The following is a 26,982-nucleotide window of genomic DNA, read 5'->3' as shown; positions in this document are numbered from 1 at the left end:
AAAAAACAACCAAAAAAAATTTTCGTTTTCAGTTTTCTGGGGCACGTGAAAAGGGGTTAGCCAAAAGTAAAAACAAACCCAAAAATCAAAATCAAAATTTCAAAAATAAAAATAAAATATCCAAAAGTGAAACCAAAATGACCCTCCAAGGTTAAAACCGGGCCAAAAATTTACAAAGTTATATTTTGTAAAAATTTTTCATTCATCCCTTAGGAGATAAGTGTTAACTTTTAATCCCGTATTTTCTTGTAAAAGCTTCCATATTATCGGGGAAATCTCTAGGATAAATTTAAATCCTTTAATAAAAAGATTAGTTTTTTTGAATGTTAGCGAATTTGGGTTAAAATAACGGTTTGGAAAAAAGTTGATATCAAATCTAGGTATTCATGCGTTTTTAAAACTTGTTTGTTTTGTTTTACCAAAAAATGCTCTTTACATTTACAAAATGACAAGATATATAAAATTTTTCGTAGAAAACAGTATTGTTTTTTATTTTTTTATAAAAAATATTTACATTTTTAAAAGGGGGAAAAAAGTTAGTAAAACAAGAAGAAAATTTTAGGGAAAAAAATGCCCCCAAAATATTTTTTTGGGGGTGACTGAAATTTTTTCAAATAAGACCCCTCGAGAAGCACTATTTTATGGGAATTGTCAGAACGTCATTTCCTCGAATTTAACTTGGCCATTTGCAGACATTTCCCCCTAAGAAGTTAACTCATCTTTTAAAAAATTTTTGTTTGAGACATTTTCAATTTTTTTTTTCTGTTGAACGAAAATAATGTTAAAAAGATAAAAATTTTCAATAGGGATTTTGAGGGGCTGGGTGTGGCTTGAATTGTACGGGGATTAAGTGTCTTTTTCCCATGAATCTGACCTAGTTTATCGACGATCAGATCAAGCATCAAACTGCAGTATTTTTTAATGTAAAATGTGTTTAGATATTAATTTCCTTCATTTGCAAAAAAAAATGTGTAAATTGCTACGATTACGCATGTAGTTAAAAGCAACTAAAAGTAGTGTATACTGTGTAGAAAGTACGTACTACGGTAAATGGTACGACCTTTTATATTTTGATTGGCATTTTTTTTTTTTCAAAAAATATATAATTGTTTATAATTGGAAATCAATAAAATTAAAAACAGTCGTAGTTAGTGGGCGTCTCCATTATAAACAGAGATTTTTTCTAGTTTTCGAATAAGTGAATGTGATTAATGTAAAACAGTAGGGATTGGCGAAAAAATATGAATTCTGAAAAAACAACAACAAAAAAAAACATGAAAGAGATACCAATTAGCCAGGCAGTAGAACCCAGAATCAACAAGTCGTTGTACATTTTCCTTAGATTTGGTTTCAAGACAGTTCTTTTTCACGAATGGCACACTTCTTTATACTCTATGCATAAACCATTTAAATTCAGGCGAACTATTATTTATTAACTATAGAAATACGACCCATACAAATTATTAAAACATTGAAATCGAATATTTGTTTTATTTCTTTTTTATTATTTTAAAACCGTAGACTGACATTAAGAAAGAATCGACACAAGTATGTTTTCTCCAGCATCATGAAGTATGTCATACTGAACCTAGATCTATATTCTAGACAAATGCGATAGGTACCCAGTTTGTAACCAAGATATTAAAGTACGGTTCAGCTATAAGACTAAGATATGTCTCAAATTGAACTTTTATGGAAAATTAAAATTGAATTGACCATTTATTTTGATATTTTTCCATATTTTAATAGATAGTGATCATTTAAAGGGACGGGGACACGGGAGGGGCTGAAGGCTGAGCCCCTTCCAAAAAACCCTGGGCCCGAATTGTTTTTTTAAAAAAAACAAAGGCATTTAAGAAATATGAAAAAATCAACCTTGTTTTTTTAAAAGAACCCAGCTAGTTTCCTGTCATAAATTCTTTCAGTCCTTTTACAAATTGGCGAGATAAATAAATGGCTTTGACTAAATACATAATCAGACATAATTTGTTCTCTTTTATGAAAGAGATTATTGAACATCTAAAAATTTTCTTTTATGAAGTACCCTATTGAAGAATGTGATATGATTTTTTGTATATATTCAGCAATTTTGTTTTAATATTTAAACGGGAAATGATTTAAATTTAAAATTTTTTTTAATCTTAAAACCGCTTTTTTTGGGGTTAATGTAAAATATCTTCCCCCTTTGGAAAATTTATTTTAAAAAAATGGCCCATACATTAGATTAAATTTTTTTTCCATTTTTTAAAAATCATTTTTTGAAAAATATTTTACAATTAGTTCAAAAAAGTCAAAAAAATCCCCAAAAGCAATAAGGAAAAATGAATTTTTTTTTTTTCCTGGGAGAACGCCAGCCCCCCCTCAAAAAGGGAGTTTGGTATTTCAAATACCCCCCAAATTCTTTGGCCGGCCCCGTAATAAAGAGAAATTATTGAAAGTTTTTCTTCACAATTCTTACCTATTTTTATTTCTGCTAATATTGTGCAGTTATAAAAGCTGACCTTGAGGAAAATATTACTTCCCCTTTTTAATTTTTTGTTAAATTATGAACAATAAAAATTTAAAATATTTCAAGTTTATTTTCTTTTATATGAAAAAGATGGAGGGCTCCGGGGGCTGAGAAATTCTCAATGTCCCTTCCCTCATCTTGGCTTGTAGGATGTCACGTTTGCGCATACCACTTTGGTTACAGATTTTGGGGCAACGTTCAGCCTATAAGCATAGAACTTCATAAAACAATTATTATTGTAATTTCAAAATATTTTTGAGATCGTCTGTAATAAAAATTTAAAAGCAATAAAACTCTAGCATAGTTTTTGACAGAAGAAATTGACAATTTTGAACCAAATTAAATCTGTGCTATTTCTTTCTATTTTGTTGATATGTTTTCAGGATTATAAATGGAGGTTTACTCTCTGAACCCCATAAATCTAAAAAATCATTTAAGAGTCAGTAATAGTCTTTTTTTAGGTAAGAAAAATCTTAATTTAAAACTTTGCAAGAAAATCAATCTTTAGGACAAAAATATATACTTGTGGTATTTCATTTAAACATATAACATCAGTTTTCAAAAGAAAACAGGAGATATTCATATAAACCTTTACATGTCTTTAGTCCATGCTAGTATAAATTGGGAATTTCTATCCAAGCTCCTAAATCTCAGGCATAGGAGTTTGCTGCCCCTTGTTAAATAATAACAAAACCTTGGTTGCCCTTTTTGGCAGATTTATGCAATTTCCTTTTTATGTCCTCGCACCCCAGTGCTTTCAGCATTTGATTTTTTTTAAAGATCTACCATGTTGGCTAACTTAATCTCTCCCGGAAAAAAATGTGGACACCTAATCTTTTTATGCCCCGAGCATCTGCGATGCGGTGGCATATAGCGATTACCTGTGTGTGTGTGGTGTGGTTTGTGTGTGGTTTTTGCTGTGTGTTATATAGATTATAAGGTGAAATTAAAAAATTTTTCTTGTGAAAAACACTGGTCCCAATTTAAACCCAATTGGCAGGATTGTTCCTTGGGGGAAGAGCTTCGCAAGTTGTTAAAGAATTTCATTCCATGCAGAAATCTGGTTTGCCATGGCAACCAAAGGAAATTATAAATAAATTTAAAACATCTTCTGTAAAGACCCCAAAAAGGCCTAGAGCTTAGATATTTTGCATAAGGGCATTGTCTGGTAGACTCTACAACGATTGTTTCAAAATTATAGCCCTGGGGTCCAAATCGGCCCCGCCCGGGGATCATTGATTTTCACTATGTACATATAGTAAAAACTTAAAATACCTTTTTGTAAAAACCCAAAAAAAGGCCTAGAGCTTAGATTTTTGCTTAAGGCATCATCTGGTAGACCCTTACCAAGATTGTTCAAATTAATAGCCTTGGGTCAAAATCGGGCCCCAAACCGGGGTCATTGATTTTTCGCTAACTATGTACGTATAGTAAAAACTTAAAAACCTTCTTTGGTAAAGACCCAAAAGGTAGAGCTTAGATATTGCATAAGGATTGTCTTTGGTAGACCTCTACCATCCAATATAGCCCGGGTCAAAATGGTCCCGCCCCAGGGGTCATTGGTTTTCCTTATATGTTTATTTAGTAAAAAGTCTTCTAGCAATTGACAATGCTAGAGGTAGATATTTTTGCAGAAACATTGTGTTGTAAACTCTAGCAAGATTGTTCAAATTATGCCCCTTGGGTCAAAATTGGTTCGGCCCAGGGGGTCATTGATTTTCATTATGTACATATAGTGAAAAAAAATTGTCTGAAGGTTCAAGGCATAGAGCTTTGATGTTTGATATATAATATCATCTATAGGTCCTCTACCAAAGTTGTTCAAATGTCAAAAATTGGCCCTGCCCGGGGCAGTGATTCTCATTATGTTACACGTAGTAAAAACAGAAAATAAAACAAATGTTTTCTGAATAAGAGAAAGCTATAGCTTAGATATTTGACTTGAAATGTTATTTGGTGGACCGGTATCAAGATTGTTATTAAACCTTGGGTCAAAATTATGCCTTGCCCAAGGGGACAGTGACCTACTTTCTTGTCCTTTGATGTACAGCAATGACATTTTGACCATGTGCACAGTTTTAGTTGTAAATTGAACTTTGACACCTAGATTTTGATGATGTGACCTACTTTCTTGTCCTTTAATGTACAGCTATGAAATTTGAACCATGCGGTGGCATAGCATTTTTCTCAAATGCAATCTTGTTTCGCCACGGAATAATCTTATATTATTTGTCATTACGTATCTAGGAAAATTTGTCTATAGATGTGAAATCATGCACATACACGTGGACCCAACCCCATCTCGTTCTCGGAAAATTAAAAAAGCAATTAATGGTTTAGCATGAGTTCACTAACAGAATTGCACATTATGTCTTAGAAACGAAAACATTTTTTCTCATTTTTAAAAACCTGAACTACTTGCAAAAGAAAAGAAAAAATAGATAGAGATGGTACCGGCGATTTGCCTGGAATGATATAAGTTCATTTTTTTATAAAAAAAGCATTTGTGAAGCATAATTGGTTACGTTTATAACAAGGTTTTTAATCAAAGTGCTGCAGCACTGAATGCGACGGACATGCAACCGGAGAGACATTAAGGCTTTTTTTAGCAAAAAAACAAAAACAAAAACAAAACACAAAATATATACTAGGACGAAAAAGAAACGCCGGGTAACCTATAATGATTGTTTTAAGGGATAAATTGTATTATTGGATTATTATATTCATTTTTGTATGAAATGTCATCTGTATGGAACTAGCTGTTGAAGTTTCAATCGATTTCCGATGCTGATTATGTGAAAAAATACCCCCTTTTAACGATGACCCTTCTTGTTTTGCGAAACACGGCCGGACATATCAGTATCTTTGTGTGTCCTCCATGCGCAGCTGTGGCAGCCCTGATCCGTCTATGCATGGAATTCACCAGGGTGTTAATCATGGCCATGGGGATGTTATTCCATTCTTCATGCAAGGCATGTGTGAGCTGGACATGATTAGTGGGGGCATTTGGACGTCTCCTTACCATCCTATCCAGTTCGTCCAACAAATGTTCAATTGGGGACAAATCTGGACTGAATTCTGGCCAATCGAGTGGGTGTATGTTACTGTTGGCAAGAAATTGCTGGCAAACTCTGGCGACATGGGGCATTATATAAATCTGACCGATTTTCATTGTTTTAGGCCAAGCAATAAAATATGTGTTGCATATTTTATGTACCCGGCGTTTCTTTTTCGTCCTAGTATATAACAGAGAAAATTTGTTCCATACAAGTTCGAGATTTGTAGAGCAATATATTTTGTGTCCCAATCTGATATAATTCAGATTTTCTACTTTCAAGCATTTAAATACAGAATGAAATTTATGCCTAAAAACTCTGGTCAAACTTGTAAATCAGTGTCCTTATCGATTTATTCCAAGAAATGATATGTAAATAGAAAAAAAACTGTCAACGAAATATTTCTAAAATAAAACCATGCAAATAAACTTCAAGCATAATACATTATACATGTGAGAATGCTATTTAGAATTGCTTCGTGTTATATCATAGTGGGCATATAGACAATAAAATATAAGTCATTTGTATTTTTATTTCTCTTGGATATGTCTCATTAAAAATATTTTTGGTTAAAATCATCAGCAATTAATAGTGTATTTTTTAGATTTTTTTTATTTACAAGGTAAAGATGTAGAGGCCAGAGCACATCGTTTTTATTTTAATTTAAATGTCACTTAAGCACTACAGTGTCTAGTTGTCCTTTTCAATTTCACACTAAATTCCATTTTCAACTTGTTTGCTTCTTACAATTGTATAGAATTTCTAAAAGTATTGCATGTAATCCGCTGGTTTATTACATGTATATATAATGTGTACTCCCTAATCGCCTGTCCGAAAATCAGCACAAGTGAAGCAGAATCTATTTTTAGAATAGCGAAGGTTAACTCATATCGTGACCTAGAAAAATATGTAAACAAACCACAAGAATCGGAAGTAGAACTGATATTATAACTTCCTTCAATAAAGATTACCATGAAAGACTACATGGTGGTAAGGTGTTGAAAAACGCTCTTGTTACATGCATTTTCAAAAATAGATATTTATACTAACAATTGTACTGTATCCAATTCGTTAATAACTGCTGAATATTCAGCTAAACTCGCGGTATGAGTCACGAAAATAGTTCTTCTTTTATTAATGCGCGAGTTATTCTAAAGTCACGAAAAACTTTTGATTTGTTAATAATAATGTTTTCTATAATGTAGAAATATTTATTTCCTACTAATAATTTCTTGGAACTCAGAGTTTACACCTTTATTATAGTATAATTTGCTGTCCTACTTTTTCGACAGCGGTAAATCGTTTCGGCAGTAATTTGCATATTGCGCAATAATACTACGGGACTACAACGTTTTTATCAATCATATACGTTCATATTTTAACTTGGATAACTTAATTTGAAATTGAAAAGGCTAAATATGGAAAATTTTAAGATATCCCGACAAAGTATGGGAGTTTTAAAGGATCAAATTCATGTACTATTTCTTGGGCTGTTAATCGGTTGAGGACACTTTGCGCGATTGTAGCAGACAAAATCCCATGTGTAGATGACTTAGCTCTGAACGCGCCTGAGGGCGCGTCCGTCGCAAAAATGATTGAATTGCATTAATACTGACTAACTACGTAGAATACCTTCGATGATATTAAGTACATGTATTTGGCCAGTCTTTGTTTGGCAATTCAGTGTGTAATATACAAGGTAATGACCGATACATAACCCTTTGACCGGAACTTATATTTCTAAAAATAAGTCAAGCTCATAGTATGGAAATTCCAAATACTTTCTTTTTCATTTCACAAATTTCGTGCTGGAGATATAGATTTCTGATAGAAAATATAATAATGTAAGTGCAAGTGAGTAATTTTTTAAAGTATTTTTGGACGCTTGCAATTTATTGCATTCAACATCTGGGTAATAATTTTTAAACCAGGTTTCAACAGTAGTGTGTTTTGATAATTATATTCAATAACTTAAATAATTGTAGAAACCTCGTTATTCCAAACATTTAATCTGATTTGTGTTGTTAAATAATCCCTTAAATTCCATTTGTACTTGTTTGCATTTCACATAAAAAACGTGATTTGCCATTGAATAGCTTTTATGAATGATATAAGTTCATTTTTTTTGAAAGATAGTAAAAGCATTTGTGAAGCATAATTGGTTACGTTTATAACGAGGGTTTTAAAAATGATTGAATTGCATTATTACTGACTAACTACGTAGAATACCTTCGATGATATTAAGTACATGTATTTGACCAGTCTTTGTTAGGCAATTCAGTGTGTAATATACAAGGTAATGACCGATACTTAACCCTTTGACCTGAACTTATATTTCTAAAAATAAATCCAGCTCATCGCATGGTTATTTCAAATACTTTCTTTTTTATTGCACGAATTTCGTGCTGGAGATATAGAATTATGATAGAAAATATAATTATGTAAGCTCAAGTGAGTATTTTAAAGTATTTTTTATTTTGGACGTTTGCAATTTATTTGCATGCAACATCTGGGTAATAATTTTAAACCAGGTTTCAACAGTAGTGTGTTTTGATAATTATATTCAATAACTTAAATAATTGTAGAAACCTCGTTATTCCAAACATTTAATCTGATTTATGTTGTTAATAATCCCTTAAATTACATTTGTACTTGTTTACATTTCACATGAACTATTTGAAACATTTTATGCAGATATACATACAGATCAATGTAAAAAAAAAGAGTATGATATATGCACTGTAAAGGAAATGCGTATAATATAAAATTCTGTATTTTTTATTTCACTGAACACGTACTTTACTTGGGAAACCTTTTTTTCTTCGAAATTCTGTAACAGAGAACAATTGTCAAGATTACCTGTGACTGATCATATCATTTGGCGGAGTCTTTGATGTGCAGCATCAATATTTAACTTGTTTACATACTACGAGTAATTGGTATATTCCAGTCCGTGCAATTTACGCAATTTCGTAGATGCGTTACATTTAACACCTTTTTGGATGAGTTATTTTGCAAGGCATTTGTACTCGCAGCACGTAATCATGACCTTAAAATGAATGTACATTTGTATTGAAAAAATATCCAAGCTAAATAAATGCCTTTTTGTATACATTGTATACAGAGTTATAAGCTATATCTCAGAAATCGTTACAGGTTAAGTCGTTACCGAACAACATCCACTCCCGGATAAAAACCGCTATAGAAACTAGTTTTTCATTCTGCAGTAGCGTTACATTCCGACTACACATCATTAAAATAGTGTTTGCAAAGTTGTTTAAATGCTTTGAAAGTTCCAAATCGTTCATTTTCATGAAATAATAGACTCTAAATTCCTTTAAAGAAAACAAAAAATAACAGTTCATTGATAAAATCGTAGTATATACCTACGCGTTAAACTTCGCATATACACATGCGCTTGCTAGCATGAATGAATACATCGTAAATATAGTAAAGTCGTCAGAATTATATAAATGGGACGAAACATCTCAGATAGATATTTAATCAAATAAAATTCCTGATTTACATTTATGCAATAAAATTGGCCTAAAATGTTTTACAAAATGAGTATGGAGCTCCGTAACAAAATTTACCAGCGTATACCGGAAAATGTTTGTTTTTTTTTTTAAAAAAAAACCTGGCAATTATCGTGGCTTCGAAAAATAGAAATTTCGTAAGCTATTCTTTTGAATACCTTTTTTACAAATTATTTTCCTTCCACTTTTGTATGCCTTAGATTTTTGAAAAGAAATATGTTTCGAAATTCAGCGAAGACGGTATGCCTAAAATACGAAAGTGAGATTTTTGACGAAAGTGAGCGAAAGTGAGCGAAAGTGTCTTTTAAAATAGTAATTATAACATTTTAATAGACTTTTAAAACAAACTTGCAGTTTGTAGACGTATATTATTAGAAAATAATTATATTTATTAACAGAAATAATCATAATGATGATTTAATCGCTACTAATTTGCATAATTTCTATACACAAGTTCTTATATCTTCCTTTCGCTCACATTGAAAAATACGAAAGTGACTTATAAAATATTAAATATTCTGTTTTAATTGAAATTTTTACTAAAATTACAATTTGTAGATGTATATTATCAGAAGATTGCCTAAAAAAAAGATTCGGCCGCTCGACCGTTCGACCCATAACGATTCGTCGAACTTGGGATATTGACGATTAAGCCAGAGCATGGAGCTAAATATAGGCATATGTGGCCAGATTCGACGATTGAAACTAACTGTAAATCAGTGTAAGCATTAAGAAATAAATATATTAAATTTATGTTCAGAAAATAGGAATTATTTTAATCTGCTTATATTAATGGGTGCATGGAATTGCCGAAAAACACCAAAAAACCGAAAAACATCAAAAAATACCGAAAAACACTTAAAATACAAAGAAATATTAAGGCTGTGATTAAATTCAGCAATATAAACAATTTTTGATGGTTATTTGATGAAATGGGTTCAATAATATCAGTTTTAAATCGATAATATATCATAAAATACGCTGCCTGATGAATGTATTCGCTGAGCCTGCGTCGCACATAGAAAAGCCGAAAAACACATGGCACAGGCAAAAAAAATATGCTAATTTCCATTTTAATCACTAGAGAAATTGTTCCAATAAATTAATGTATTGTCAGAATTATATCGAAAAGAACACACTATAAAAATAAAATGTTTTTGGAAACTCAACGGGTAAGCTTAAATAATATGGATAAGCCGAAAAACACTTTTTACGGCGATACAATTGGTATAATTCCAACAAAATTAGTTTTATCTACTTTTTTCTATCCTTTAAATGATTAAAATTTACTTTCTTTTTGCAACCAGTGTAAATTAGAGAATGTTTAATTCTATTCTGTATTTAATGCGATATGAAAGTGTTTTTCGGCAAAGTAACAGTCTAGCGTCAAAAACATGGAAAAGCCAAAAAAACACATTTTTACGGGCGATAAAATAGTCGTAGTTAAAACAAGAGCCGCCATTTTTTTTCAACCTTTTAAATGAATAACTATTACTTTCTTTTGTTACCAATAGAAAATGTCAGTGATATTTATTTTTATAAATACAGTATGAAAGTGTTTTTCGGCGACGTAACGCTCTAGCCTCAAAAAACATGGAAAAGCAAAAAAAAAAAAAAAAAACCCACATTTTACTGGTGATGAAATGGACATATTTAAAATAAGAACTATTAAAAAAATTTTTCAACCGTCTAAATGAATGATTATAACATTTTATTTTATGCTTTTCAGTAGATTACTGATTTATCCGTGAAAATTATATTTGATAATTTCACAGTGAAAATTATCAAAATATAATTTCACACTTTTCAATGACGAAACTACTTTTTTAAGATTTTCCCCATGTGATACCTCAATTTTATTTTTGCTGACAATTCTGACAATATCAGGCTGTGTAAAGAAAAAGCAAAGCTGAAATTGATAAATAACTTAAATGTCAAAAGTAATAAAAAGAAGAAAACTTACTTCTATTCATTCAAATTCCAATCACCAAATGTCGTCTCTAAATTTTTTTGTTTTATTTTTACAGTCTGAAAAATACATTCCTTCCCCATGCAAAACTGCTCTTGATGACATTTGGGCATATTAAAGTATCCTACGAGCAATAACTGCCGTATGCTTCTTGAAAAATTGAAAAGCAATGACAGTCATCACTCGAAAAATAAGTAAAACAACCCAGCGTTCCTGAGCAAGCTTCCAAGTTTTCCATATTCCTAGCTCCTTTTTTGAATGTTTTCACATCTGTCAACACTTATTTTTTGTCTGTTACAATCCTCAAATAAGTTTTCTTTCTTTTAAAAAGGTGTATGACTAACAAATCCAAATTATATCCCTCTGAATCTTACACAACTATTTTCCTCCCATGAAATACACAACTTTAAAAAATGGCTGCCGCTTACATTTTACAAAGCCAGGTCTAATATAAATTCGCGGTAAGTAACAGAAATATGGATGGATGGTTGGACTTTTTCTCCGACAAGAATTGTTTGTTTTTATTATTAAAACAAGCGATCATTCATATTTTTTTAATAACATGAATAAATATCACCGTCATTTAACGTTAATTTGCGGACTTATTTTGCAGCTCAAGACTTCTTGTTTTTAATGAGAAGTTCCGACTAAATGGGGCTCTCAATGGGGAAAACAGATTTTAATATTAACGTTAAAATTATGGAAATTTCGTTTTTACTTGTTTTTAAGCATAAAATAAAAAGAAAATTTGTTTGTTTGTTGTGTAAGATGTAATTTTATTTCATCTCGTGAACTTTAAAAACAGTAATCTCACGAGTCCACTCGATGAAATAAAATTTCATCGTACACACAAACAAACAAATATCCTCTATATATTTGTAAGCAATGTAAAATATCAGTAATATTTTTGTAATAAACATTGTATATGAAAGTGTTTTTCGGCTATGTTACTGCCTATCATCAAAAGCATAGAAAAGCAAGAAAAAAAAAAAAAAAAAAAAAAAAAAAAACAAACAAACACATTTAACTTGCGATAAAATAGATATATTTAAAAAAGTGCTGCTAAATACATTTTTCAACCGTTTAAATGAATAACTATTACATAAATTTTATTACCTTTGTAAAATGTCAGTTATTATTTGTAATAAGTACAGTATGAAAAACTTGTGTTTTTTCGGCTATGTAACAGTCAGTGTTAAAACATGGGAAAGCCGAAAACCACATTGGACCCGCGATAAGAAAGGTATATGAATAAAAAATACCCATCAAATTAGACTTCTCAATCGTTTAAATAATTAACTTTTACTTTTTATTTGTTTATAGTAAAAACTAATCTAGCAGTCGTTTTATTATATGCTATACGAACTTTCGTAGTTACAATAGAGTTAAGAACATATATAGAAAAGTAATAATTTACTTCTGATATAATGGCTACACATCCTCTTAATCATTACGCAGTATCTTATTATTTATTGGGTGAGGTTTTAGATTGTTGAATGTCGGTCATCCATCTTATGTCAACTGTGGTCTGTCCACATTTAGCATCGTCGGATACCCACGGCCGAACCATTTACATTTATCAGTTATGTCATGTTAAATGTTAATCAACCATGTGTATCCGACGATGACATTACAGTTGTTAACAATCTGCTGGTCATTTAGTTTGTTAACACTCTACTGGTCACACTTTTGCCCCAATTGTCACACAACATCGTAAGAATGTGTGTGACAGGTTTGTCTCGAGTTTGAGCATGGATCACCTTGGTTGAAAATCAGAAGTAGGTCACAGTAGCCAAAAAATAGAAAAAATGTTTTAGCTCAATGGTTCATCTAAAGTTAAGAAGCTGGTAACACAGCCTGATTATGGAAAAAACCCTTGTTAACTTGCTGTCCAATATAAATGAATTTCTTGGAAAGGTTGTATATGAAGACTATATGTAACAATTATTGAATAATGAAAATATTACAGTACATTTGAATTGTTTTGATTATAGATTTCATTTTTATTAATAAACGATAAAGTAATGCATTTGAAAATTAATGTATAGAGATGAATACAACACATCAGAATATATGTATTAATGCATCAAAGTACAGTACATAGATCGGTAACATGGAATGCTATACAAAAGGATGTACTATAATTTGGTAATTAAGTCTTGTAGGATGATTCAATTAATTGACTTTGTATAGAGTTCAAGCCAGATCATGTATTTTATTAGATAGCATCACTGGAAACTCAATATGACTGTTTCAATATTCTATACTGCAGTCCATTTAACGGGTGTTTCAAAAAATGATTTCTTTATTGCTCATCTATCAGCTTGCCTAGCAATACACAGATGGAACATCACATCTTCCTTGTCTCATAAATAACTTTGGAAGAAAAAAGCCTTGGTGCATGTGAGTCACTTGTTAGGGACATTGACCTTGGTCAGAAGATGACCCCTATTGTTTTCGAGGTCAGTAGGTTAAAATCAACATGGCCTTGATGACAAAAATGGATTATATTATCAAGCAATGTATACTTCAGTACTTTCAGTGCTTTGATTTTCATTGTATCGAGGAATTTTGCTAGCAAGTTCAATATGTTTTATTGATGATGGTCATTATCATAGTAATGTTTCAAAATTACAAAGTATTATCCAAATGTTTCCTAGAAAAATGGTTAGGTATAAAAATAAATCAAATTGTGATTGGACGTGACCTACAGACGCCTTGAATGTTAGAATATAATTGATGTGGCGTTTCAAAAGGTATTGTCAGATAATCGTTCTTTTCAAATACATTTAGTCATGAAAGTTGACCATAACTTCATAAAAATGTTCACTGGTAGTTGTATTTGTATAGCGCAAGCAATACATATGTATATAAAATATACTTCAAAAAATATAGAGTGGAAACCTTCTTTTCTTTGAAATGACATAGATTAAAATGTGGATAACAAATTACACTACCAAGTCTATCTTGACACTACCTAAAGATATAATTTTCTATCACTGTAGTCTTACAATTAAATATTCCAAAACTCTATTTTTTTGTCATAACATGAAATATTAGAAAGTGGGGAACGCTCATATTTGCCCGTTACTATGGAAGCCTTGGAGGGTCACTTTTGAGTTTCGACTTATAGATTTATTTTACTATTTTCTTATGACTTTTGATTTATTACTTTTGATTTATTTCTTTTGATTTATGACTTTTGATTTTTGACTTATGTATTTTGTTATTTCCCACGTGCTTGCCATTTTAATTATAATTTCCAAGGAAAATATGGTAGAATATGACAACGATCAGACGAGGTAAGTTCATTTACCTAACTTTCCTGGAGACTTATTTAAAAAACAAAATATGTGGGCTCATATGCAAGAACAGAATGTTATTCTTATATAAAATATGATAAACAAAATCGACAAGGAAAGGCGGCTATATACTTTGCACTATGGTAAATAAGCCTTTTAAATTGATTAAGAAAGGTAAATACTTTGCTTGCACTGCATTGCATTGGGTATCCATTTTTTATTTTAATTTCCGGAACAGAGATATATAATCTCAAATTGACATGCAGCGTATGAATCAAACGCTTTAGTTTTTATATGGGTTCCAGTTTTAAATCCAAACCAGTCTCTCATTGTTGTTTGCTGCAGTTACAATCGGTTTTCACCCGTAGTTTATTCTTCGTTCATCTACATGTAATATTGAATATAGACCAAATTATAGGCCTTATTTGACGAAGAAATTTGTGGTTAAGAAGTTTTATGAAACATTGTTTTTCAAAAACAATAAATCATACAGCTTTGAAACTTCACACACTTGTTTAGAACACGCTCTAAAGTAGAAATCTCTGAATTGCATTGTTATCAAATTCTGCCTCTTTTTCGATTTTAAATTCATGGTTAAGAATCTTCATGAAAAATGGTTTCTCAAACACTATTTTAGCGATTCCTTTGAAACTTGGAACACATATAAAGTGTTGACATCTAAGATCAATAACTTAATTTCGTATGAGTGGCGCACAATTTGACACACTTATACCCATTTTTAAAGCTAAAATGTTTTGTCAGATGGTTTATGAAATATGGTCCCATAAACCAGTTATGATATAATATTGAAACTTTATTCACTTGTTCAGTATCAATAACTTAGGTCACATACCAAGTACAAAGTATATGTTATTTGTATATAAACTTTTGTATACAGTTATGTATTAAGGGATTTTTATGTATTTCATTTCAATTGAGGTAACACATACTTTTATTGTTTTCAGTTTAAATTCTAGTAAAGCTACCTGTAGGAATTAAGGACGTGCTGTCGAATGGTTTCGACTATAAAGCAGTTGCAAGAGCATAAGCAATACATATTTGTCAAGTTTTCGGAGCCAGTTTAGAAGATTAAGAGGTTTCATGGCAAAACAGCGTTCGTTCCGAGTGGAAAGTAGTACAGTTAAGCAAATGCAAAATGTCCAAACACTAGTGATTTGGTTTTCTTCGTTATTGTATATGGAAATATTCAGACATTTTTGGAATACGAGCGTTACCATTTCACACTTGTTTCAGACGCTCAATAATTTTCAAGTTTTAACCCAACCACTTATTGTGGACGCTTTATTGGAAACACGCAATGTCACGTCCCGCCACGTTTATTTTATACTGTCCATTCCTCCAATATGGTACAAATCTTGTATCATGGTGAGACAGAGAAAAGTGTGAAAAATCATAAATTCATAATTCTGGCTTTCATTATTTTTCAGTATTTGCCCATTGTAAGTTTTAAAACTTAAAAGAAAGTTATCGAAATCAAACTTTGCATGTTCATATAGCTTGGCGAGGCAGAAAGAAACATACTTCTTGCTATCATAGCTACATTTTAGACAGAAAGTCCACTTTGTTGTTGTTTTTTTTTACTTTTTTTCATACTTAAATTTTGTTAAACTCATAATTATCTCAAAAACTGTTGGAGGCATCACCTTGAATTTTTGAATTTACTGGCGAGACAGAGTGCATTGTGTTTTTAACAAAACTTTTGATTATAACATTTAATCGTTCTTTTAAGTTAAACATTCCCTTTTTCGACATGCTGTGGGTTGGGGGTATGCTCATTACGAAAGACTATGATATTTCCATTACATATAAAGTCGGTTATTCTTTGAAAAAAAACAACAGTTTCTTAAAGTTAACTAGGAAATTTTTAGCTAGAGACTGTGTTTGTTTTTCTCTCTTTTGAACAGTTAGAAATGAAGAAATAACGCTTTGACAATGATTTTAAAAATCTTGACTTCAATTATAATACAGTCACTCTAGCGTTGCTAGTTTACCTAATTCAAAAGCTTCGTTAGATCACTCATGATTTTCTTAGTTTTTCATCAGTAACGTATCAACGATGTGTTGTTTTGTAGAAATATTGCATGTATATATGTCTTCTGTGACGTAAATACTTGATGATTTTGTTGATGGCAGTGTTTATTTTTAGCTGTTCCTTAGTGTTAGCTTTTAAGTAAGGCATGTGTGCTATTTTAGAAAAAAATGCTTACCTCTGTAGTACTTATCTCTGTTTTTAAATTAAATATAGTGCAGCTCAAATTCAGTTTGTTTTGCCTATCTAATACATTTGTTTTCTTATAAGACAACAATTTTGTTAAACAAAATAAAGCACGGTTGTAGAATAAAAAATGTTTGTTGTTATCTGTTTAAACTCATTTATTCCAAACAATTATTGATAGCTCTGCCAACCTGTCACGGTCAAGACCGTGAGGTAAAAACCTTTGGTAGTATGGTCTCTTGGTAAAGGTATTTTAAGGTAGTCTGTTGAGGGAGTTGGCTGGTTCCAGACAGTTTACTTCTATAGTGATTGCTATTCTATTTTTATTTTGCTCATTTCAACCTCTTATTTATAATTTTAATGGAACACTATCTCTACATAGATAAACAAATTCTCTGTAACATTTAAATACTGTTTATTCCGGTGGGAAATTGCAAGTTTATTTTGGTTATAACAAAGTTACAATAACACAATAATAAATTGTCAACAAATGAGGAAAATGTCTTTTTATCATTCAGGACCAGATTTAATATGATAATGTAAATAAGTACAAGTTTGAAGTAGAAATCACAACAGTTTCAAGTCATATTTGTGTCAAAACCGTTTTCTAAATCTTATTTTATACCTATAAATTTTCTTCCAACGGATAGAAAATTCCGTATTATGTTAGTGACAAAAACGGAACCATATATGGAAATGCCGGATTATTTTTGACATTAGTTCCGATCTTAGCTGTGTCTTAAGTAGCTTTAGGAAACGGGAACCAAAATTATAAGAGGCCTCGCCGGTTTTGCATAAATTACGTATTCATCCGTAAGTCATAAATTTATGATTTTATTTTCTGAAATTTCTTATAGAAGTGTAGTTTAATGAAAATCATTTTTACTAAAAACGAAAAGGTATATAATAAAAGTAAAATTATGTTGTAGTAGCTTTCTGAGGTTATGCATTTTTCTACTTGCAACACTGGAAAATTGATATCTCACTCGACATTCGGTCTCGCGAGATATCAATTTTCCACCACTGCTTGTACCTTAAAAAGCTACTACGACAAAATATTCCCTACATATATCTCCTTTATTTCAATGTATTATAATGCTTAATTGTACCTTCTTTAATAGTCACGTACCAGTCAACCGTGACTAACTTCAACAAGGAATTAAATAATCTATTTCAAGATGTAAAATGTTAATAAAAATTTGTAATAAAGCTACACATCTAGAAAATAGCTAAGAACTGTTTTATCTGAATAAAAAATTCGTTATTTATCAATAATAGTTTATTTATTTTAATATTTAATGCTGCAGAAGGCACTTATAAATGAATGTTCCGAATTAAAATTTCTATACATATGATTTCACATTAACAATTGATGTTGATTCTTCACGTAAAAACTATCAACTATGATAAATACATATGAATGCAGTTATTCTAATTTTAAACATCATATGACTTCAACACAACTCTCGGCTGGTGTGCTCCCTTGCGTTTGGTGAATGTATCACAAATTTGCTTATTTTGCATTAATCTAAAATCAAGTAAAACTAATGTTTATACCAAGGCAAAGAGTAACAGCAAATGGCAAAAGTTATAAGTCAAAAGATAAAAGTCATAAGTAAAAAGTGATAAATTATAAGTGAAAAGTCATAAGGCAAAACCTAAGAAAAAACAAGAGAAAATATGTCAGCATTTATTACAAAGATCAATCACTATTTTTGAAATAACAATCATATATATTCCTTTTGAATACCATAAATACCATTATACATCCTATAAAGTATGGTTGCTATTTGTTGCGAATGAATAAGATGTTTGAATCTAATTACACATACTTTAGTGACATTTGGCATAGAGGAAAGTGTCCCTGCCAGTCACGCGGGAGACCGAGGTTCTATTCCTAGTCGGGCAGCCGTTTTGTAACAAAGGCTTGATAGAAGAGATACAACCAGAATTCGATTCATATAGTGCAGTTAATCTCGTAATACGTATGCCAAAAATAAAAAGAAATACTGCAAGTATTTTACGTAAATAGTTACAAAATTGCACATACATATATTGTGATGTAAAAACATTACAAATTAATATTTACAGGCTGCTGAGTTGGAAATCTTTAAAATGACAATAAACTTGTACAATAAATGTGTTTAGATTTTTCTAGTTATATTAAGATGGAAAAATATGCACGTTTTCTATTATTATAACTTTTTTTTACTGATATTCATTGCCTAATTAATGCTAAAAAAATCTAAGAGCAAATTACAATTATAACATTTCAATGCTTTATATATTACAAACTAGCCGGTAAAAGCCGTCCATATTTCACAGAATGAATCAATATACTTCTAGAAAGATTTTAGCAAACTTTGATATAAACCCTTTGACTAAATGTAATTTTAGTGATTTTTTAAATTTAGAATGATATGATAAAAAAATGTTCAAATTGGTGGGGTAGAGAAACATTTCCATGCATATATCTATCGTGTCGAGAATAGTCATGCATTTAACATGCATAGTTTATTACTAGAATGTTATTATTTGCATCTAAACAAACAACACTTGCAAAACATGTTTAAATGAGATTACACGGATATTTTTTTAGACTTTCAATACATGTATTTCTTTTAAAAAGCCTCTTTAATGTATATGTTCTGAGTCACAATAATGCCTACAACTCCAAATCCGTACGGTGAATTTTGCTTAAATTTTGCATACAGGTGTCCTTTAGTTATACCAATAAACAATGTTGTCAATTTTACAATGCCTTACAGTGCAAATTAGAGTGGTGATAACTTAAATGATAATTTAAAAATATATTGTAATTTGCTCAATATTTACAAACCAATATCTTCAAATAACCATGTAATGAAGTGAAATCGTAGACTATCGTCTTTGTGATTTTAAAACATCGTTTTTTGAAACTTTACCTATAGTAACCTAGTATATATCAATAACACGAAAAAAAATCAGTATAAGTCGTTTCAAAGCGTGTTTATATTCAATTTAAATCTATTCTCAAAATTAAATCTTTCAACACGGTACACAGTTGTAGTGCTGAATCAGCGTCAAATGGCATCTGTAGATCTGGCTTCAGAAGGGGTGCTAATTCTATGAATTCCTCACATTGTCTTCTTTGGCGTGAAAACATGTTCTTTGCAAATATATACGTCTCTCAAGTTAACTGCATTGCCGAAGTTGTCAGTTTCATACAGACCTGGTACAAAAACAGTGTGTCAGGTTTACCACAAATAACAGAAGAACCTTTTGTTGCCTTATTTCATGTGCAATCCGGTCTAAATCGGTTTGTATCAGGTCGATGAAGCAAAATTTTAAGTTCTCACATTGTATCGGATCCAGATCATTAATATACACAAGTATCGCGTAAGTCTTTGGAAAAAAATCCACCAATGGATTCCATTTTTTCTCGTAATGTACACCGCCACTTCTCAATGCGTTGGTTAGATGTGCTTTTTCCAGCTACAAGGCTTCGAGTACATGTACCAACTATTGGATCTGTAGAATAGTGTCTGAAGTATTGCTACAATAGTAAAGCAATGCAGTTTTCCGTACCGACATCACAACCTAGTAATTGGGTGAGGGGGGCTTGATAATGTTCATTAAAGATGTCTCAAAGAATCTTGCAATAAGGTGTGGGTCGTTATTTGAGTCCAAAACCTCTAACCATGTTATTTTTCTACTATACCCATTCACAGCACCATGAATATAAAATCCGTATGGTTTAAGTTTGTCTTAAACGTCCATATGTCTTAGCATAGTATACACGTCGGCATAAGCGATAAGCTTTCCGCATCTCAATACCATCCGGATCAAGCGATCTTATTATTTCCATGACGTCGTCTCCCTTGACGTACATGTGGTAATTCAGCATTAACCTACGCCATATTGTACGGTATTCTATGCGTTGTCCATTTGTTTGTATTTCTCTGTTTATTACATCAGACACAGTCTCAAAAGGAGTATATATTCTATTACGCCGTTTTAAATTTAAGCGTTTGAAAGTCTATTCACTGTACTAAATGACGTCGTAATGCCATGCTGTACCAGAAAGTACTCTATTATCAGCAGAGTTTTGTTATAGATGTTGAGGGTAGGTATCTTGGCACGGTAGCTTTGGTAATGCTGAACAGTATAATGATGAAGACACAGATTAACATCAAGGTTTTCATCCTCGTTACCTTTTGTCCAGTAGTTGTGTCTGAAATAAGAGTTTATCTTTTATTTAAATCTTTATACATTCATATTATATAAAATGGGTACATCTCTTAGCTCCGTTTTTTTAAAGATTTATTAATATTTTAAATGCTAGTAGGATATTTTGTTCTAACTGGTTCTATATCTACGTTTATTCTGAAGTGTTCTTTTCTCAATTGTTAAAATTTACAACAAAATTAGACATTGATGCTAAATGCAAATGGTGCTCGATCAAAATTTTAAGTTAACTTTGTACGTGTATGTATGAACATAGCACTTGCCGTTCTTTACTAATTCCGTGTTAGCTCTATAAAATGCTGAATTGCGATACATGTTTAATACTGTGCACCATGCCATTTTAATACGTAAAACTTGTATTCCCTGTCTACTTGTAAAACAGTTATTTGTTTGTTACTCATGGACAGATTTTGTGATGAGGATAAAAATGTATAAGCACTAATATAATGAACATATACATATTTAGAACATAGAAGATTGTACAAAACACACAGTCACACTTGTGGAAATAAAGTCTGTGGTATGTTACCACTATGGATTATATCAAATAATATCGAATTCCCTCCTTAACACTTCCTTTCCTTCATGACAAATCTGAATGAAATTATTTAAAACGTTTAAAAAACATACCTGAAACCAAAATGGCTGCTTTCAGCTTCTAGAGCACGTGTAAAATGGGTTAGCCAAAAGTCATAAGACGTAAGTCACAAATCAAAAGTCAAAAGTCGAAAGTCAAAAGTAAAATATCTGTAAGTCGAAACTCAAAAGTGACCCTCCAAGGCTTCCATACGTTACTGACAAATTGTATAAGAAATTTAAGTTTCTGATAAAACTTTTAATAATGATTATCCTTTTCGGGATGTCAAAAGTCAAGGTCAGAGATAACTCTGTTTCACTTCACAAGATGCATTGAATTCCCCTATTATAGGTTAACGTTCCATGGTATGATACTTGTACTTAAAAGAGAGGTTGGCCAGAACATGACTCATATCGATTTGGAGGTCTTAGGTCAAAAGTCAAGGTGATAGTGATACTAGTGTAAATCCTTGTTCGATCATTAATTTGATAAGTAATACACCTAGGTTTGTGAAACTTATCATGGCCAGTACTTATTTCCGTTTGAGGTCATAAGGGTAATGTCACAGTCATACAGTGTAAAAAATCTTGTTAAATTAATAAGAAGGAATAAATTTAGATTCGCGGAAATCTTAATGACTTTGCCATTGAACAGTAAATGACCCCTATGGATGCTGTGGTCACAGTGACACAAGTGTATAATCATCGTCCGTTTAATAGCTTAAGAAGGAATTTTATGTTTGTAAAACTTGGAAGGAACAGTACTTATGGTCAGTAGATGGCAATTATGATTTTAAGTGTATAAGGCCTAAGGTCAAGGTCACAGTGACACCTTAGCGTATAAATCTTGTCCGATCAACAACGTGTTCTAACGTTAGATGGTTTGTTTTCTTTTCTTCTTATTTTCTTATGAATGATAATCAAGACTACGTCACTTCAAATTGACAAGAATATTACTGATGTAATAGGAAAACCCAATTTGATTATGTAATAGTGTGCATACGACTTCATTAGATTTCTCCAACTAATTGCTTACCTTTGGCATACAAATTATTTGATGAAGATTTAATAATGTCAGGTAGAATTTATATTTGTTTCATGTTCGTTTCATTGCCCATTTCTAGGCTACTATTAATTATTTAAAAAATAATCATGGAAGTAAAATATAAGATTGTTTTCCTTTTCAAAATTTTCCACAAACTATAACTTTTATACTGTACAAATAGTGCGTGATGTGATTTTGATTATTTTTGATGTTGGATGTTAGAAACTGTGCATTCCTTATTCATGCATGAACTTTTTCAATAGGAGCTTATCGGCCCTTTCCGTCAATCTTCGGATATGGTCCTCGAACACAAAACAATTGACCCTGCTTTCCGTCAAACATCGGGTAAGAACCTCGAACACAATAGTAAGGTTAAGGTATTTCGGTCTAAACTAAACATGTAAACAAAGCTGGGAGTTGAAGACTACATTTATACCAATATTTCGGATAAATAGAGTAAATTGACATATATAACTATTGATATACTTATCGTTATGGTTGTAGAAACCGAAAGTACAAAATGTCTACCGCTTGCATAAATATATATATATCTGTCCGTTCACCACAAAACTTGTAAAAAAAGCTACCTGTGCAATTTCATCCAAACTTAACAGGAATGATCAGTACCAAGTCTAGTTGTGCATATCGTTGACATTTTCCATTTCTATGATTTTCATCACTTAATTTCGGAAACTGTAATATTTTGAAAAACAGTATGTTCTTTGTTGACAGAAACTTTGAATTATAAAAAAATAAATATCATAAAAAAGTTTATTACCCTTCCAGATTTTTTCCGCCTTTTTGATTGGATATTGATCACCCGAAAGAAATTGATATTACCGAGCCAGACGGGTAATATACACACTAAATTTCCCCGTTGGGTACCCCACGTTGTAAACAACATGCGCTGTGGCGATGCGCGTACGGTTTGATTTTACGCGATGTAAATTCCGATTTACAAGCACTTTTTAACTGTCAAATGATAAATATTTACCAAAATAGAGTAATGATACATATTCTCATCAGTATTGAAAACAAATATGACCTTGTGAAAGCTTGATATTAATTCCAAAAAAGTGCGTTCAACAGACTACTCCTTTTCTCTTGTTTACATTCGTTAGGTTCGAAAGAAAATACGTCATGTATTTATGTGACGTCATGTTGTGGTGAAGGGGTACCCTAAAGGGAATCTTATTTCGACGTTTCATTTGAAGTAGCAATGATTTATTTCAAAATCGTCTTAACTCGGCAGGGGAAGGGTAATAAATAGAGGATATTTGTTTAATTCAGTGTAAGATCGGAATATATTTCACCGAGTGAGCACCAAAAGGTATATTTTACGAGTGGCGCAGCCACGAGTGAAATATGGACTTTTGGTGTTCACAAGGTGAAATATATTTCAATCTTACACTAAACTAAACAAATTTTCTTTTTATTATATGCAAAGAAACGTTTTAAAAAGACATTTAACCTAAAACTGAATGAAAAGCGCGCCAAATAATAATACAACGTGACGTCATTTACGACGTCACGTCATTAAGTTGGTACCCAGTACTGTGCACTCTGGTATTTCACTGAAACAACGTAAGGGGCTTAAATTCAAAACAGTGAAATTATCAAAGTGGTAATTTCACTGTTTCAAACAGTGAAATTACCAGTTTTATATCACTGATATATTTCTATAATCCACCAAAAAGCATGTAATAAAATTATTACTCCAAAACCAAAATAATAATTAACTAACGGCTCGGGTTATATAAAATCTTGACAGGTAATATATCAACATATATCACTCCAAAACCAAAATAACATATGATCTACGCATTGCCACAGAAATATAAATAAAAATAAGAATTTTAGAGGTAAAAATTAGCTTATATTACAAAGTCTTACGTTTTCCATAAAAGGAATAAGAAGTTTCTACACGGACTATTGGAAACTAAAACAATTACAGTTAATAGCATTTTAACAATTTTTATGATGTACGCAACAGGACATTTACAGCATAATTTACATAATAAGTGTGAATTTACATACAGACATATTAGAAAATGGGACACAGAAATTAGACATTGGGGCAAAGAATATTAAAATATTTATCTAAAATTGTAATATGTATTTTACATGCAAGAATAGGTAATTTGCATAAATGGAATATTTTACTTAAATACACTTCCCCTTTAGGCTAAGATTACATGTATACATATTCTGTTACTGCATATTAAATATTTGCTGTAAAGATTGCAAATGTATTTAACTTAATATCTTTTATCTCTTTGTTACAGGTGTGTTTTTGGAGTGTCCAGGAATTTCTTAATTACGTGTATTTGAAGAGATAAAGCTATATTTAGAGGTAAGGTAACAAAATGTCGTCTGCCTTGAGATACGATGACATTGAAGATGTAGTGGATATTTGTTTGTATAAAATTCTCACTGTGGTACCAGAGAAATTATTATTCTATGTTGCATAAGCGTATATATACATAAAGACGAATAGGAATACAAAATAAACGTTTTTTTTTTATTACTAATGACAGTGATACTTTAAAAAAGTTTAATCTATGAAGAAGTATGACGTAAGATCAGTCTTGTAACATCCCTGCAAAACATATCCTCATCACTTTGTCTTGTACTTTCATTTTCGATACAAGACATTATGTTACATCATGTTACATACTAAAAGTATATGTAAGATTTCTACCAGATCATATCATAATGATGTAATTAGACTCATGTAACCAATGATTTATATCAACAATAACAACAAATTTATTCAATATCCGCCATGAATTATATAGAGGATATTGAATGAGTGTAGTTTAATACTAAATTTTTTGAACGAGTTGAATAAAATCATATTATGCGAGACTCTGGCGAGCATAATATTGTTTTATTCAACGAGTTCAATAAATTTAGTATTGAATCTACACGAATATAATATTCTTTTTATCACATACATAAAATAAAAACAGTAAACTGTTAAAATGAGTAATTTTTCAATTACGCGACTATATTGTAACGCTAACATTAGCGCGCTTTAACGCTATGTTTCTATATAGCGCAAATGACGTCACGTCAAAGTGTTATTACACTAGTGTAATATCGTTTTTGTATTTTCTGATCGTAAGATCAGTAAATACATAGCTAACATCCACGGTCTAACACAAAATTTCCTCACAGTCCTAACAACGCAAAGTAGTTCTCACTCAAAACTGCTTAAAAACCAGCAATTTAAAAGAAAGAATAATTTTTAATGAAGGCGTTTAACGAATTACAGTGCATTAAAAGTTTAGATTAGTCAACAGAAATATGAGGTTACAATCACAAATTTCGCGGATGAATATCTTTTTTACCCAATGAAAAATGTTCGGCTATTTCCGTAAAGCTTCGGATTATCATGAATATCATTTTAATCAATGAAAATGCTATTTTTAGCTATGTCGATTACCGAATACTCCAGAGCGTAGTACACAAATAAATCTGACTGTCGAGTAGTGGAATATATACATGTCGGATTGTTTTGGCGAGAAGATTTTCGCTAAATTATTTTCATCAGTGTTAAACAACAGGTTTATCGTGAACAAAATACCTCGAAATTAATAAGGATAACAAACACGAAATGGAAATTCTCAATTTAGAATTACATAATGTATTCGTTTTTATTCAAGGTACATATGTATAACTTCGCCGTGGTGCAGAGGTAAGCGGTCTCGTTGAGGGTGTGAGAGGTCTATGGTTCAAATCCTAGTCGAGGCAATTCTATTTTTTTTTCATGCAAAATTCCATATGTATCAATCTCAAACTGTTATAGAAGAAAATCAAAACGCTGTCGCTGCGTAAGATGAATTATAGTATATAAAATAAATTTGACTTATACAGGAAAGTACATACAGTTTAGATTGCAAAAATCAGAAAATACCATAGAGCTGCAGCCCTTTGTTTATTTGTTTGGGTCGTCAGACCAAACAAATAATGGTAGCGAAATTTCAGAGTCTAATGCTGTTAATTGCAAATGCCGAAAGTAGTCCACTTTTTTGAAGCGGTTACTTCCCTTAATATGTACACTAACGCCGAAAGATTCAGGGGAGATCACTGCGTAAAGATGGTCAAAGACAGGCACATTAATTTTCAAGCAAAATAATTCCCGAATCGTCGGAGATTTCTAATATTGTTTTATTGCATTTTCTGATCGAAAATAAGTAAATACAAAGCGGACATTCAATCTCTGATACAGAAGTTTACAACAAACCTAACAACAAGTAGTTCTCAAAACAGCTTAAAACTAGCGATTTAAAAGAAAGAATTTTTTTTTATTTTGTTACAAGTATCCAACAAATTACAACACATTCAAAGTTTAAAAATAGCGTTGGCTTATAGAATTGTCAATAAATGCACATTCACAAATTACGCGGATGAATATGATTTTATCAATGAAAATACTATTTTTAGCGATGTCGATTACCGAATACTACGCTAACCATGTAGTGGAATATATAGATTCTACATGTCGGACTGTTTGGGCGAGA

The 26,982-nt window shown here is 31.3% G+C and overlaps 1 long non-coding RNA gene across 1 annotated transcript in view; it reads left to right on the top strand.

Moving 5' to 3' along the window:
• The window catches only part of LOC132744402 (uncharacterized), a 53,364-nt gene extending 28,118 nt beyond the window's left edge, over nt 1-25,246 (top strand). Inside the window, exon 3 of the long non-coding RNA XR_009627695.1 lies at nt 24,742-25,246. This is a non-coding gene — a long non-coding RNA (uncharacterized LOC132744402). The remainder of the gene's footprint in view (nt 1-24,741) is intronic.
• The last annotated feature ends 1,736 nt before the right edge of the window (nt 25,247-26,982 follow it).

The sequence above is a fragment of the Ruditapes philippinarum genome, unplaced genomic scaffold (genome assembly GCF_026571515.1).
Source record: "Ruditapes philippinarum isolate M1 unplaced genomic scaffold, ASM2657151v2 ctg4060_1_1_1_1, whole genome shotgun sequence".
In the NCBI taxonomy this organism is placed as follows: domain Eukaryota; kingdom Metazoa; phylum Mollusca; class Bivalvia; order Venerida; family Veneridae; genus Ruditapes; species Ruditapes philippinarum.
Note: the sequence above shows the minus strand (reverse complement) of the source record. Positions and strands in the feature narration are given on the sequence as shown.